This window comes from Hemicordylus capensis, chromosome 6 (assembly GCF_027244095.1).
Source record: "Hemicordylus capensis ecotype Gifberg chromosome 6, rHemCap1.1.pri, whole genome shotgun sequence".
Lineage (NCBI taxonomy): Eukaryota > Metazoa > Chordata > Lepidosauria > Squamata > Cordylidae > Hemicordylus > Hemicordylus capensis.
This window is the reverse complement of record NC_069662.1, coordinates 121,799,240-121,815,879: the sequence shown is the minus strand read 5'-3', so window position 1 is coordinate 121,815,879 and position 16,640 is coordinate 121,799,240. Positions and strand designations below refer to the sequence as shown.

The following is a 16,640-nucleotide window of genomic DNA, read 5'->3' as shown; positions in this document are numbered from 1 at the left end:
ATGATATGATCCTAAGCATGCTTGCTTAAAAGTATTGAAATCAATGTTATATACTTTCAAGTGAAAGTACTGGAATTGGGTATAAGTCTCTTACCACCATTCAGATAGCCTTCAATTGGCATCAGGCATAGGATCTAAAATGTCTTAATTTATAATTTATGTATTACATTTATAGACCGCCCCATCACTTGCAGATGTAAAAAATCTCAATCCATCCAATCCAACAATTACTGGTTATGGGTAAGTTCTCTCAATGTGGATTGTGACTAACCATTACAAGAGAAAGTGAAGATTGCTGGCGGAAGTTTTCTTCTTTAAATTCTCAGTTGACTTGTAATTGATGGCTCCCAATCCCTCCCACATGAGTCCACCAACTCTCTTCCCTCATGGCATCTGTGACTGCTCTGAAAACCGCACTGGCTCGCTCTCTCCCTGATAGAGGCAGTGGCAGGAAAGAAGCACTCTTTCTCCCCACACACACACATTACAGGTGCTGGGGGAGGAAGGAAAGAGGCCACCCTGTCTCCCTTTAGCAGCTACAGCAGTAGTAGCAAGGAAAGGAATGGTATGGAGTTCTCCAGCTGGAATTAATATATGAGCCAAAGAAGAACTCTGGAGCCTGAATGCATGTGTTCATTGCCAAGGTTTGCATTCTGAACCCCAGAATTATAAACACGTTGGGTAATATCATTATGGCTTCCTCAATTCATACAAAAATATCAGTGAATAACTGGAGAAGACATCTGAGACAGCAGCCTACACATTCATATAGAATTATGTTATTCTTTTCCCTGCAGCCGATGCAGGGAGGTAAGTTGCCAAGGAAACAACATGATTCATATTTAACACCTGTTTCACCCAAGAGAGTCCTCCTATTAAAGAGAATTTCCAGAACATTTTAGTATCTCTACTAATATGAAGGAGAAACAGGGCATGATGGCCCTAACATCTCAACACATGGCAGATGCCTCTTTAGCAAAGTCCAGAAGCTGAAGTTCCTGTTCAGCAAGGAATACCTCTCATTATCTGTGGGAAACACAGCCCAGAAATGTAAGCCTTCATTATTTAATAGTCTGACTTGTCTTTCATTCTGTGTATTGTTTTCATGGATGGTTGGAAATAATCTACTTGCGACTTTGTATTATGATCGAATGTAGTGCTTACGGCAGGTTGTGTGAATGAGATATTTTCCTTTCTGGAGAAAGATTTTGCTTATGAAGATGTAGACTTCTAATCAAGAAACAGAGATCCTATTTGCTAATGGATGAGGCCACATCCCTGGACATTTACCCACAAACATATCATTTTACTTAAAGGAGAAAATAGTCATTGCACACCAAGGAAGGCACCTCATGTGCCAGGGCCTGAATGGAAGGGAATACAAATAAATACATTTGTGCGAGAGCAGACCAACAGCAGAGGTCAATGCTGTCAGTGTGGAGGGTGGGTGTGTAAAATAATATTCTACCACTAAAGCACACTCATCAAATGACATGTCTTTGTCAAGTGTGTAATATTTCCAGACAGCATCAGTTATCACTTTCTCACTGTATTTGTTTTCTCATTTGTAACTGAAATGAGAGCAGAGATTTTGCTCAAGCTGGACTGCACATTCCTCACAAGGTTCCACCTCCACATCTGTTGCCTTGGTTTAAATCCATCATCTAAATTATTAGCTGAAGTTCAACAGCATCCATAAGTTTCCCCAATTAATCCATCAGTTAGCAATTCCCAAAGGGCAATCCTAATGTGCTTCAAGGATGAAAAATCCAAGTCCTTACAACCAAATCTGAGAAGTGGGGGTTATTTGGTGTGTTTTTTAAACTGTCTTTGGCTGTGAATGTTGATCAGTTTGCATTACATCCCAGTGAAGGAACTTTTTGCAATCATACAAAAAGTTGGATTTAAGGTAGGGATGGGCTTTAATGTTTCTGTCAACTACTCTTGAGTTCACAATTAATATTCTATCCTATCCTTGCCTTCCCCATTACCTATTTAGCATGGAATAATGTTTGTTACGTACTTGAATTCTCATGTGGTTCTTGATTGCCTTGTAGAGCATGATCAAAAGGCTCCACTTGAATGCTCATGATTGTGCTGGTTGCTCTCTTCAGTGGCAATTTATTTAAATATGATACTCTGCAGGGGAAACCCTTTCAAAGCAAAGGCACACCGAGCAGTTTATCATTTCCATGCGAGGTATTTAAGATTGTGCCATCTTGAAAGCTTTATAAAGAAAAGAATTAAAAGCAAAGAAGGGAGCGGGGGTGGGGCGGGGGTAGGTTAAAGCAGTGATGTAATCTTCAAGGCTGTTATCTATAAGATGCAGCAGTTAAAAACCCAGAGATTTGGCAGCATCTGTAACACAGCTCTAACTTCCAACTTGGGGAGAGATGTCAGTGTAGTTTTTAGAGCGAATATTGGAGCATGCTGTTGCAATGGACCAATGTTGCTTGGTGGAAAAGAAGTTTCAAGCCTGGTTTGGTGCAAACAGGGTTTAAGTCATGTGCCCCTATTTTGAGTTGAAGGTCATCAGCATTTGCCTTTCAGAATATTGGGTGCAAGACACAGAGAAAGTGGGGTGTGTTGGAATTCAGCTGGAACCAGGAAAATAAGCACATATGGGACGGCCTTTCCATGAGGCAAGGTAAGTCATCTCAGGAAGCAGATCATTGGTTGCCAGAGAGGCAGCAAGATGCCCTTCTGCCTCCCACTTTAATTTTTTAAAAAAACAAAAAAACCAAGAGGAGAAGGGTGCATGTAAGGAGTTGGCATTTGCATTCTACCTTAGGTGCACAGAGGTCTTGAGCCACAGCTCAGTACACTTCCCATTCATTTCAAAAGGGTCCTTTCACCATTTTGACTGCCAAGTGGGTACCACAAAAAAATGGCCTCCTTGTGGCAAGTTGACCCCCTTGACCCATCCCACCACATGATGCAGCACTATCACATTGTATGTTTCTTGGCCTTTGCCAAGACTTCCACTCTAGACAACCATAAGGCAGCAGATTATTATATAGCTAGAGCAATTCCTTAGATTACCACAGTCCTGAGCTCTGCAACATCCATCCCTGCAGGAAACTGCTCAAGGAGAGGTCACATCTTTTTCCTGTGCTGCTCTATCCTCTGTCTTTCCCAGTCATAGGTATCAGACACCATGGTTTGCTCACCTTGAAATCTACCTGTTCTTCCCTTCCTCTATTCCTAGAATCAAATCATGCAGATCCTTAAATAATTCCTGGATCTAAACATCTGATTGGGAGCTAAACAATGGTGGGCGGGGGGGAGGCGGACTTGGGAAACTCCTGATGAAGATGGAAATCTTCCTTCTCCAAGCCATGATATCAGCAAGAAACAGGAAAGCAGAAGAAATACTCAGAGGAACGGATGTCTCCTTGGACGCAAAGATGTAAAACTCTGAGGCTGTATAGATTTAACCATAGATGGCTCATAGGGACAGGGCATGGTAGGAACATAAAAAGAGCCAAGGGCCAGGCCAAGACAGCCTGTTTCCCAACATGGCCAACCAAATAAGATCATAAACAGGAGGTGAAAATGGCACACTCACCATTGCCACCCCTGTAACTGGTACACAGAGGCAGATGGTTCAGTTTAGCCATCATTGCTAGCAGATTTGCCCTCCATGAATATCTTTCCCCCTCTTTTAAAGCCATTTAAGCTAATGGCCATCACCACATTTTGTGGCAGTGGATTCCATAGATTAATCACCTTGGGAAGGAAAGTGCATATAAATATTTTGCTTCCCTTAAATGATTGTAGTGGAATTAACAGGAAAATGGCTTGACTACCAAGCCAGGGGTTGCCGGTTCGAATCCCCACTGGTATGTTTCCCAGACTATGGGAAACACCTATATCAGGGCAGCAGCGATAGAGAGAGATGCTGAAAGGCATCATCTCATACTGCGTGGGAGAAGGCAATGGTAAACCCCTCCTGTATTCTAACAGAGACAACCACAGGGCTCTGTGGATGCCAAGAGTCGACACCGACTCAGCACCACACTTTACTTTACTATTTAAAAGGTGGCTGCAATAAAGAGCAAGGATGCAGTGAGGCAGTGAAAAAACAGCCAAATGCAATGGTGCAGCGGGGAAATAGCAATTTTTGACACTCTCTCCTTTCCCAGGAAGACCTCTGTGCCACCCTAAACTATGTCCCCAAGGGCTATGCAACCCTCAAGGACTTATTTTTGGATGGTACAGAGGACTTCTGGGGAGGGGGCATCAAAAATTGCCACTTCCTTGCAACACCAATGCAGTTAATAAGGAAGTTCTGTTAGTCTGCACTCTTGTGGCACCAGTGCATCCTCGCTTGCTCTATATCTCAGCCGGTGTCTATAAATTCTTTGCAGTTTTCTCCAGCTCATACCTAGACAATGAAAAAGAGATTAAGCATTAGATTTTAAGCAATATGCAGTTCACTCATCCTGGAGAAGATGCTTGGAAGATACATTCCACATGATCTTTCATCTTTTGTCCTGAGAAGCAACCAGAGCAAAAATCTTCCAAGGTGAATTAAGGATGGAGTGTCAGCGCTGTATTTCAGCTTTAACTCTCAATTTCCTGACTCTTTGTGGGTTTAAGGCAGACCCTTCACATTACTTTAATGTCTTTTTTTGTGGTTTAATATTTCTAAGGGCAGTAAATTATTTCCAGCATTTTTTAAAAGACAAATTTCTCCTGTGGTTAGTGACCACAAAACAAAACAAGAAACAGAAATACTCAAGAGAACAGTTCTCAAGAAAAGGTTACAGGACTTTCAACCTTGACTTTGATGTCTCCACGAAGGAAAAGAAAGTTCAGCTCAGACTTGATGACTAATTCTTTTCTGAAGCAAAGTAGCAAATAAACATTACCATATCCATCGTCTCCACAAAAGCTTGCTGTCTCTGGCTATGGGCAAGTGCAAACAATCAGAGACCCTGTCCCTGCAAATTCCTCCCTCCCACCACTATAAAAATGAACTGCTGAAGAACAAATCTATCCAGATTAATGAGCCTAAGAACTATTACTGTCAAAATATGAAGAACAAGATGAGAGTGAACAATTACCCCAATGTTGCATTTCGGCACAGAGATTCAGTCCCCATGATACATATTCCTGTGGTATTCTTCACCTGTTGATAATGGATAGCTGGCATGTTTGTGTTATAACTCATCATTTCCTTCTCCACTTTGACCCACTGATGTCATCAGCATAGCCTGTGGTGGGGAGGCACCAGAGCTATCCTATAAACAATCATCCAACCACCCAAACTCCTCAAACTAGCATCATTCAGGGTACAAAAAGATTCGAAAGCTTCAGAGAGATGCTATAGAACTCAACATTGCCCTTCCCTTAAGGACATACAAGTGCTGAATTGAGCAGCACTTCTTCTGAAACGTTTTGTTTTTATGGATACAGCCTCAAAAAGCATTTGTCTCGTTTGCTACAGCACCACACTGGTGGCTCAGTGGAGTGTTTATTTGTTTAGATTATTTCTATTTGACCTTCAGCACAAACATTCTCGGAACAGTAAACAATATCAAGAGGGGGGAAAGCACAATGGAAACAAAAGGACACCACAAATAAAGCCATGATAGGCAAGTTAAAAAGCTACCAAAATTTAGAAGAGCCAAAAAAATGAAAAGACCTGTGTCTGTCACTGAAAACACATAAGCATCAGAGCCATTGAGCCTCCTTGAGTAAGCATTCCATAAGTATGGAATTACAGCCCAAAATGTACTCTTTCCCATTAGGGCACCTGGAGAAGGGCCTCAAAGATGATTTTTGTGGATGAAGAGGGCCCTGTGAGAAAAGGGGACTCAGTTCTCCCAAGCCATATGGGCTTATTATAATTCCTATAAGTTTCTGTGCCATCACTTACTCAGTTATGCCATATCTTCCCCACTCAGATTTTTGCTAAACAACTCTGGTATTTGTAATGGAAAACATTACTGAGAAATGTCAGAGGCTGAGAAATATGAAGGCCAGGAACTAAGAGATAAACAGGGGCATAGCTACAATCAAACAAGGTGGAGAAAAATGTCCATTGGCCCCTGAGAAAGGTAGGGGGGAAATGTACTGGCTGAGTGGCAGCTTGCCCTTTGCTCCTCTCTGAAGAAGATGATGGGAGGCAGAACCCATCTTCACTTTTTGTCCCAAGGCCCACTCCAACCTTGCTGTGCCCCTGCAGATAACCAATGTTAATGCTGCAAAGTACCAGATTCTCCAAGCTCAGCTTCCTTTATCAATTGAAAATAACTTTACATGCACATAATGGTTGACATCCAGGCTAAATTATGCACCTGTACTTGTTGCATAATTACATGTAATTGCATAATTTCTGGAGTTATTTTAAAGGACTACTTAATTTCGATAGGTCTTCCATTACTTTGTTGAGTCATTTAGTCAGGATGTTAGCCATTCTGTCTGAATTCAAATTAAAGGGTAAAACTTTGGCTCCATTTAGTGAATGGAACCAAGCCTGGTTTTGAATTGACCTTTGTATATTCCTTTGGGCTTCATTAATGCCCAGCCTGGGACTTGATTTCAATGCTCAGAGTTAGTCAGGGAACATGCAGAGCAACCGTAGAGGACTAAGTGCCTCAAAAGAGAACAGACTGCTATCAAACACTATTGAGAAATGACAATCAGCTCCTTGTACATCTGGGATTGAATAACTTAGAAGCATTCACACTAGACAGAAATGAGCTAATAGCCTGAGGTGGTACAATTCTGGATGGTACCATTTCGGAGTGCACGTGGAGAGACTTTGAAGTTGAATGTTCTCCCATCTACAAAAACTTCCTGAACATAGTTAACTATCCGATCAGGTGAGGCTGGTAGCCAGAAATGTTGCAGTAAGGGGGCCTAAATAGGTGGGGAATCCTCCAAAACAACTTAAATACAGGAAGTCTAAAATTAAATACATATTAGTCTAAAATTATTTAATGGTATTACTTCTTAGTGGGTAATTGAATTGAATAGTGCTTGTCATGTTTCTCCAAAAGTAAAAGGGCTACAGACTTACATGAAAGATGAATATCAATATGCCAATTTCCTATGTGCAGAGAATGTTTTAATACAGGGAAGGATTACAGAAATATTACTCCTATCTACACTTTAAAGTGAGAATTCTAGAATTCTGTCACCTCTGCCATCCATACCTAGTTCCTTGTACCTTTCCTTCTAGAATTGACCAGTACATAGGCTTGAATCTGATCCTCCAAATTTCATTAATTTTCTGTAAGTGTCTGAGTAGTTCTGGAACAATGTTCCTTCTGGTGCTTTGCTTTGGAAAACCAAATAAGCTGGTTCTATTTTAAACATTAATATTTGAGATTTTCCTTCTACCATCTTGGGCAATTGTTTGGACTGAAAATTAATGCATACATTTTAGAGCGATAATAAATAAAATACAGTGGCTGACATCCAGACTAATGAAGATCTAGTGCTATGGGGAAGCAGTCCTTTTCATCAGATCTCCCCTTCCCTAGGAAGCCCTCTGTGCCACCCAAACGTAAGTCCTTGAGGGTCACACAGACTTCAGGGACATATTTTTGGGACTCACTGTGGGAAGGGAAAAGCAATGAAAATTGCTGCTCTCCCTTTGCACTAGTACAGTGTCTCTGCAGGAGCACTTCATTAGTATGTCAGCCACTAAGTTGCCTGCTAAGTTGTTCTTCCACAAATGGAAAGCATTTCTGTTTGCAGAAGCGGAAATTTTTTTTGCCAATTCTCTGTTCTCTCTGCAGCCCACTGTGCCCCCCAAAGATAAGCTCCTGAGGCTTGACGGGGTCCTCCAGTGAGCCCCTGGTGGCGCAGTGGTAAAACTGCCGCCCTGTAACCAGAAGGTTGCAAGTTCAATCCTGACCAGGGGCTCAAGGTTGACTCAGCCTTCCATCCTTCCGAGGTCGGTAAAATGAGTACCCAGAATGTTGGGGGGCAATATGCTAAATCATTGTAAACCGCTTAGAGAGCTTCCAGCTATAGAGCGGTATATAAATGTAAGTGCTATTGCTATTGCTATTGCTAAGATGTAATGCACCATGGGGAATCTAGAAGGAAGGAAAATCAGTAAAAATCTTCTTTGAGCACATAGAAGTGCCTTCCATTTCTGGAAGTACATTTTTTTTGTATGTACCCCATAGCACCTACAAGTAAAGATTTAGGGTAAGTTACATACATTTGTTTTGAGACACTTTCACTGTGAAGAAATACTTACTGCAAGGAACTGGGGTAAACTGTGGCAATTCCATGATTAGAAATTTCATGATAAGCCTGTGTGTGTGCGTGTGTGTGTGTGTGCACACCCACGCACACACATATGTGCGTGTGCATAGAGCCATTGCATAACAGCCAGAACAGAAATATTGGTATCTGAACATATTTGAAGTTGTTGAATTATATTATATATCAATAAAATAGAATTTTCTTAATATGCATCTAATTGTTCTGCAAACATGTAAACAAATGCCACTGAAAATAATGAACTAGTTGTGGTTGGACTAGTTAAAATGATTGAACTAGTTAAAAGCATGATAATAGAAGAGAAAATAAAATGAAAGTTCTGCCTATGAGGTTAGATTTTTAATAGCCAATTTCCATATGCAAGTTATCACTTGATGGGTTTGTCATCAAGTGATGAATATGTGATCCAGCACTTAGTGATGATCACACATTCATGAATTACTCCACACTACAGAACTATTACTGAAAGGGCAACATGTGAAGAGCATCTAAGGACATTGTCAACAAGTTATGCTCTCTTTCCATGTCCATCCACACAAGATAACTTATTTCAGACTACAGCAATTTTCCTCTGCAAATATTTGTTTTCCTGTGGGCTTCACCATTAGCAAATATCTGTTGTCCATAGATTTCGCCCATAAACGACAATCATGTGTTGCTCCCAGCATATGAAAGTTCAGCATCCATCTGTCACTGCAATAGATGCAGGTAACACCTGGTGTCCCCATGAACCTGAACACTGACCTAATTTTAGTACTGGCCTTTGAGGTCCTGTCAGGATTAATTACAGTTTCAGTGGCTGCCATTGCCTTTGCAAAGGAGAAAGGATGGACAAGGTCTTGACCAGCAAATATGAAAGTATATTGTTCACTTTCCTTTCAATATCAATACTTAAAGAATCACTTTTTTTTTCTTTATAAGTGCTCCCATATGTTTCAGAAATAATTAAATTTTTAACTGACATTTTGGCCTCACTCCTAAAAGCGAATATCCTTCTCAGCTGCTAAACATTTGATAGGCTTGAAGATTGGGAAGCATCGCTTTTAAACTTCTCTCCAAAATGTAGCCGAAACAGGACAAAAGTGCCCTAAACCTTTTGATCTGGTTGGTGATTATCTGGGAAAGGGGAGTGGGAGAAGAACTGTCTTTTTAAAAAAGGCCAGGGTTGCCATTTTCAAAGAAAGAAAGTTGGAGAGAAGCCTACGATTGGGCGTTATATCATTTCAACACCATCCGGTAAAAATCTGATTCAACACATTAGTCAGCTTTCTGGCAGTCCCAGCCCCTCTGGTCTATTGAAATAAGGTTTATTTAGGCAAGGGCAAGTGACGTAAGTTATCTGATGGGCCGCTAATGAGTTTTACCTCCCAACTCTGGGATAGTCACAGCTGGTGAAACATGCAATCAAAATTCACGCACACACTATATAGATAAAGAGATATAGATACACACAGAGATATATGGGGGAGGGGGGGAGGAGAGAGAGAGAGAGAGAGATTGTGCAGAATATGCCGTCACATAAATTGTGTCTCTGTTTTACAATAATGGTCTGTGTTTGGATTTTATGGGATTGATAAGCTGCCTTTCAAATTTCCTTTGCATTAAAATGTGTGGTAGAGATTTATTTATTTATTTATTTATTACATTTATATCCCGCTCTTCCTCCAAGGAGCCCGGAGCAGTGGACTACATACTTAAGTTTCTCCTCACAACAACCCAGTGAAGTAGGTTAGGCTGAGAGAGAAGTGACTAGCCCAGAGTCACCTAGCAAGTATCATGGCTGAATGGGGATTTGAACTCAGGTCTCCCAGGTCCTAGTCCAGCACTCTAACGACTATACCATGCTGTCTCAAGACAGTGCTGTCAGATGTTGTTGCCTTTGAACAAGAGTGCATGGGAGTCTTAAAAGGTTTTAATACTTGCTTTGCACACAATAAGAGCATAAGTGGCGTTATAATGTTTGCCAGCACACAGCACACAAAACTGCAGGGTTAATTCATGTATCTATTTAACATATTTGTATACTGGCCAAAACATACATCTCTAGGCAGTTTACAACAATACAAACAAAACAAAATTAAAAGTCTAAAAAAAATTACAATAATTTAAAATCTAAAACAATGTTAAAAACTAGTAAAACAGCATCTAATTAAAAGCCTGAGTGAACAGATGTGTCTTAAACTGCCTTTAGGTTGTCAGAGATGGGAAGCTCTTATTTCAGCAGTGAGTGCATTTGGGGCAGCAATGAAGAAGGCTTGTTCCCGAGTAGCCACCAGAAGAGCCGGTGGCAACTGCAGACGAACCTCTCCGGACGATCTCAATGGGCAGTGGGGCTCACAGCAAAGAAGACGTTCTCTTAACATTCATGGCAAAGAAGACATTTTCTTAAAACTAATGAAGGAGCATTTATTCACAACAATATATTTCCTTTGAAATGTTATGTAGGTTAATATTGTGTGGGTTAAACTATCAGCCTGCATCCGGCAGCAGAATAACTCGCTGCCTGGTGACACCCCTTAAACCCTCCTAGCCCTGTAACTAAGGCTAAGCAGGCTGAGGCCCTGTCTTAAAGCAACATTTGTCTTTAACACTTTCAACAATACACAAAAGGAGTAAAGAGGAATTACTAGGAGGCAGCAGATAAACTTCCTCAATGTGGTGTTTTTGATTAACCCATTCCTTGATCCAGGCCAGCTTTTGAATGGGGCTTTAGTTACTTGTATTCCAGTCCTGGAGTAGAGGCGGGGCTAACAAAACAGCCAGCAGCAAGAGCACTCAGCAGTCTGCACTTGCATCTCTGTACAGAATATCTATTTCATTAAACTATTAATATCCCCGATTCCTCTCCATGGCTTTGTCCTTGCATACCGCAACTCTTTCCCTTGGATTTGACACTCAAATCAGCCAATTCTTTTTCTGCCTCTCACTCACTCTCCCAGCATTGTAAAACTTCTGCTCCTTCCCACACATGCTGTACATCTGCCCTTACCTCAGCTTGAGGTAGGGTTGCCAAATCTCACTGAAGCTATTCCTGGAGATTTTCCCCTCCAACTTTTTTCACAATTTCAAGCCATTAAGATCTCCAGGACTGCTTTCAACACAGTTACTTGGAGAGGGAAGCCAGTTCCCGGAGACTCCGGGCTGATACTGGAGGCCTGGCAAACCTACATCCCATGAGATATTGTCAGTTGCATTTGGAAGTCCACTGAATTCCAAAACTCCTGCAAGGTTGGTAGCCGATCACTGGAGGGATGCCATAGTCCCCAAGTTGTGATGAGTGTCTCATTAAAACACTAAGTAAGAGCCAGTGTGGTACAGTAGTTAGCCTATTAGACTAGACCAGGGAGGCCTGAGTTCAAATCCCTATTCAGCCATGAAACTCACGGGGTGACTCTGGGCCATTCTAACCTACCTCACAGGGGTGTTGTGAGGATAACTATAATTATGTACACCTCTCTGGGCTCCTTGGAGGAATGTAAAAATAAATAATCCCTAACTATTAGCTCCCATCATCGACAACCCATTCTGGGCTATGAATCAACGGACTCTTTTGATAAGCACCACTTACACATGGTCACCAAATGTCACCATTTTCAGTCCATTAGTCTATGGTGCCCACATTGTATTTCAGAGAAAGTCAGGCTCTATTTTTCTGACCAAGCCAGCTAGTTCTGGGGAGCATTCCTTCCCTGGAGGTTTTCAGACAGAGGCTGGATATCCATCTGTCAGAGATGGGTTCCCAGATGTAGTTAGACTACGATTCCTAGCATCCCCAGCCACATTGGCAGAAGGCCATTGTGGCTATGGATGATGTAGTCCAACAACATCTCAGAACCCAAGCTTGAGTACACCTGCTGTAGCAGTTGATAGCTAACCTCCAATAGGAGGAGGAGAAGCAGGAGGAGAAGTAGTAATAGTAGTTTTCTGCAGTAAGCAGGGAGCTGGAATGAAAGACATCCAAGGTCTCTTATAATGCTAACATTCTATTATTCTAGCTATGCCATTTCTTTTAACGTGCTCATTTTCTTACAGTTATATGGACTTCTACAGAATTAATTCAAATACTACGTATATGCCAAATTATTTTTGATATCATTCTGGAAAGAGTCCAGTTCCAGACTGTGATGACACTCAGATTAAAAGAGTTGCCCTTGGGATCCTGCATCCCAGCCAAACACAAATGCCCATCAATAAAAGTATTTGAAACTCCACTGAGAAACTGCCATCCAGTTGGTCACAGACTCCCCATCCCACGGATAAGACCAGGACCGGGGCCAACGGAATGGCAGCTTCTCAGTGGAGTTTCAAAATACTTTTAATGGTGGACCTATCCCAGGCCCTTTGACTGCATATATCTTGTCACTCTGCTAATGTGGCAAAGAGGCACCTTTTAACATGGTGATTCTCTTTATTTAGCAAGGGGAGAGTAACTGCCCTATCCACTCCCAGCACAGTACCTCCAGTGACTGTTGCTGGTGTCTATCTTGTGTTTCTTTTTAGATTGTGAGCCCTTTAAGGACAGGGTTCCATCTCATTTATTTATTTCTATCTCTGTGTAAAGTGCCCTGAGCCATTTTTAGAAGGGCGGCATAGAAATTGAATTAATAATAATAATAATAATGGTTATTTCTGTGGTGTTGAGGTGCTCTTCAAGTTGTTTTGGAATTGCACCTAGGGCGCCAATTACCACTGGAATTATTTTGGTCTTCTTCTTCCACAGCCTTTCAATTACAATTTGTAGATGTTTGTATTTTGTGATTTTTTTCTATTTCTTTTTCTTCTATTTTGCTCTCCCCTGGTATTGCTATGTTGATTCAGCCAATTTTACAAAAAGCAACTTTCCTGGGAATAGCCTATATTCTGTGACGATATCTATAATAATAATAACAGCAACAACATTGATAATAAAATTCAGCCATCCCAGGTCCTTGGGAAGGACTCGATGTCTGGATAAAACAAACCAGTCAATAACACCTTTCTGACTGTGTAAATAAATAAATAAATAAATAACAATAATAATAATCTTTTACCCATATCTCTACTACAAGTATACTGATGATGCTTTACATTACCCACCATTGCCGCTACAGCTATTGCCAGGGTCGCCAGCTTTGCACGCAGCTGGCCCCATGTTGACTGAATGTGGGGATGGAAAGCGGGATGCTGCCCACTGATCTCACCTCCTGATGCCAATGCACCTGTGAAGTTCTGGTACCTGCATATACTATGGGAGCTGGAACTCCAATGATCCATACCTGCTTCCATAGTGTATACAGGTAACAGGTACCTGGTGCTGAATCATAATATTGCATAGGGCCATAGCTCAGTGGTAGAGCATCTGCTTTACATGCAACAAGTCCCAGGTTCAATCCCTGGCAACTCCAGGTAGGGCTGAGAAGGACTCCTGTTGGAAACGCTGAAGAGTCGATACCAGAGTAGGCAATACTGAGCCAGACAGGCCAACAGTCTGACATCAAAGAAGGCCGCTTCCTATCTACCTATTTGCTGGCTGAAGCAGCCCACCAAATAGCACCCCCTCCCTTTTTTCTTTCCATGGAAGTCACACCCCAGTTCCTTTCTTCATTCAAATCTCTTGCACTCCTGGCCTTTTTTATGAGGAAAGAAAGTGGAAAAGCAGGCACATGTCCCGCCACCACCTTCCCAAGAGTACTGGAAAACCTGTTTACCCCGAGGAGCAGGGCCGGATTAAGCTAGTGCGGGGCCTGTAGCATATGTTATAAAGGGGCCCTGCATTTTTAAAAATGCACATAAATATCAAAACATAAATTATTTACTTGCATAGTAAAGTGATTCAATTTTTTCGTTTGCTATATTTTGGAGTATGGGAGACCAAGCCACAAACTCACACTTACTACTACTACAGTGAACATTTTAATACCATTTTTCAATCAAAATTCTCAAAGTGGTTTACATCGAAAAATAAAGAGTGGATAGATGATTGTCTGTCTCCAAAGGGCTCACACTCTAAAAAGAAAAAAATGTGGTAGGCACCAGCAACAGCCACTGGACAGATGCTGTGCTGGGCCTTATCTTAAAAGGCACATTTAGCAGGAAAGGGATATCTTATCTAACATGGGCCAAATAAAACAGGTAAAGTTCTAACTTTAATTCCCAGTTGGAAGCCGGGCGTGCAGGGCCCTCGGAAATGCGGGGCCCGTAGCAAATGCTACATTTGCTACTACGTTAATCCGCCTCTGCCGAGGAGAAAGCAAGCAAGGAAGCACCCAGGCCAAGAGGCTCTTGTCCTTCGCTCCTGAAAAGATTATCATTGGCTTAATACAACCCTGCTTTTTACATCTTCTGTGTTTATTGTTTAATAATTTAAACTGCCCTGGGTGCCTTGGTCAAGGCAGAAAGGCAGTATACAAATACAACAAGATAAACCAATATGTTTCACCTTCCTTTCTCTGCAGGCCACCCATGGGGAGGCGGTGCTGGTGAAAGGTGGTGCGTGACTGCCATGTTGCCCCTACGAACTGGCCCATGACCTGCCAGCTGAAGAGGTCTGCTTCATGGCAAGGCTGGGCCAACAAGTACCATCCCTTTCTCAGGGGACAGAATCAGCAGGCAAGTTTTACTTCTACCTGTCCTCGTTCAATGAACATGGGGATATTTTGTCAGGCAAGGGAAAGGATAGTCCTAGACCAAATGGTGCCCCAGGTAAGGAGCATCTTTGGTGCTCCCTTAGTTTGTTTAACATTTTGTCTTGCATTGTGTTTGAATGTCCTTACATTACTTTGACACGTGAGCCTCATGCCTCATTTTTCCCCGTCACAGAAGCCGACACATTTGCATACCTGTATCAGTAAATGTGTGTTTATTCATGCCAAAAGGGAAAGGAAAGCTTGTGCCATTGAGTCAGTGTCAACTTGTGGCGACCACAGAGCCATGTGGCCTGTGCAATATAAGATGATGCCTTTCAGCACCTTCTTGTTTCGCTGCTGCCCAATATCAGGGTTTCCCATATTCTGGGAAACACAGCAACGGGGATTTGAACCAACAGCCTCCTGGTTTCTAGGCAGGTTGCTTCCCTGCTGTGCTATTAGGTGGCTGTAATTCATGCCATACATAAATAAATAATAATAAATTTGCTTTATCTAATCCCATACGTTTCTAAAACCCAATTAAACCTGAAGCCATCAATGAAAGACGAAATAAGCCATATCTTGAGCGCATCTACCCCTGTAGTCTAGTAGAATACATATTACGCAGTGCCTGCTATATAAGAGAGAGAGGGAATTACATCTAAGAAATATCTTGAAGTATAGGAGAATGTCAGTCAATAATGCAGTGATCTATTTGCTGTGTGAACCAGTTAAATATGTAACTGCAAAGACTGCTTGTTTTCTGTCTGCAGCAATCAACATTAGAGAAAACCTCCAGAAGGAAAATGCTGTAGCTTTTTGGTGGGATTTTGAAATGCAAGTTGTAGTTTTTAAATTTTCTATCAAAGCCTATGTGTCATTATTCTACTTGTACGGTGTAATCCAGTTTTTGTTGGATTTTCTTGCATTTGTATTTGTTTTGCAATGGCCTGATGACCAGTGCAAATAAAGTCTATCTAACAATCTAATTTTAGCAAAGCTTTTTAATGTTCAGAATAGCTGAAATGCCTCTGTGATTGCCTGCCCCTAAATCCAGCCCTGCTTTCCCCAGCAAACACCTTCTACAGGATCTTCAGGGTCCGATACAATCGATCATATCATTAATAACTAGAATCTCAAACTGTGAAGCGGAAAACACCTGCAGCAGGGCTTTGAATACTGGGCTCTGGCACTGATCCACTGCTGCTGCTGGGGAACCTCTCTCAGATTCTCTGAACAGCAGCTGAAGGAAGGAAAGACTCCATTCCTGTTGGCCAGATCCCCAGGTGGGCCTTGTTGCCAGGCAAGAGAAAGGAGGGTGACAGAGGTGCATCAAGCGGGGAGTGCATCTGCTATACTCTTTCATCTTCATTGGCTTCAGTCTTCACATTCTCAAGTGTAGCAGCAGGATGCCTGCTGCTGTGCTTAAAAGAAAAAAAACCAAACTTCTCTGCACTCAAACAGATGGTTGAAGCCAAGTTGGGAAGGTCGCAAAAGAATGAGCTTAGAAGGGGAGGGGTTCCAAAGATGGAGAAACACTACATTTGCACCTTGTGTCATCATCCTGTATTCCATTTCTTCATGTATTACACCATACCTTCTTGGTCTAATGCTGCATGCATTCTAGGATTGGTGTCTCAAGAGTGCTTAACTTGCCTCTGAGAGCTGTATGTCTACTGTGGATATTTGGGATGGCAACAAGGTGTAAACCAGACCTTTAAAGCCCATGCAACTTGGGATGTAGGTACTGGAAAGACTATCTGCTTCCACATTCACCTGCCCATG

The 16,640-nt window shown here is 41.9% G+C and overlaps 1 protein-coding gene across 2 annotated transcripts in view; it reads left to right on the top strand.

The window, feature by feature from the left end:
* Positions 1 to 897: 897 nt before the first annotated feature.
* Positions 898 to 16,640, top strand: part of LOC128328813 (uncharacterized) — a 162,739-nt gene continuing 146,996 nt past the window's right edge. For both annotated transcript variants that reach the window (XM_053258901.1, XM_053258900.1), the window contains exon 1: positions 898 to 1,050. The gene's annotated coding sequence lies outside the window, so the exon portion shown is untranslated. The remainder of the gene's footprint in view (positions 1,051 to 16,640) is intronic.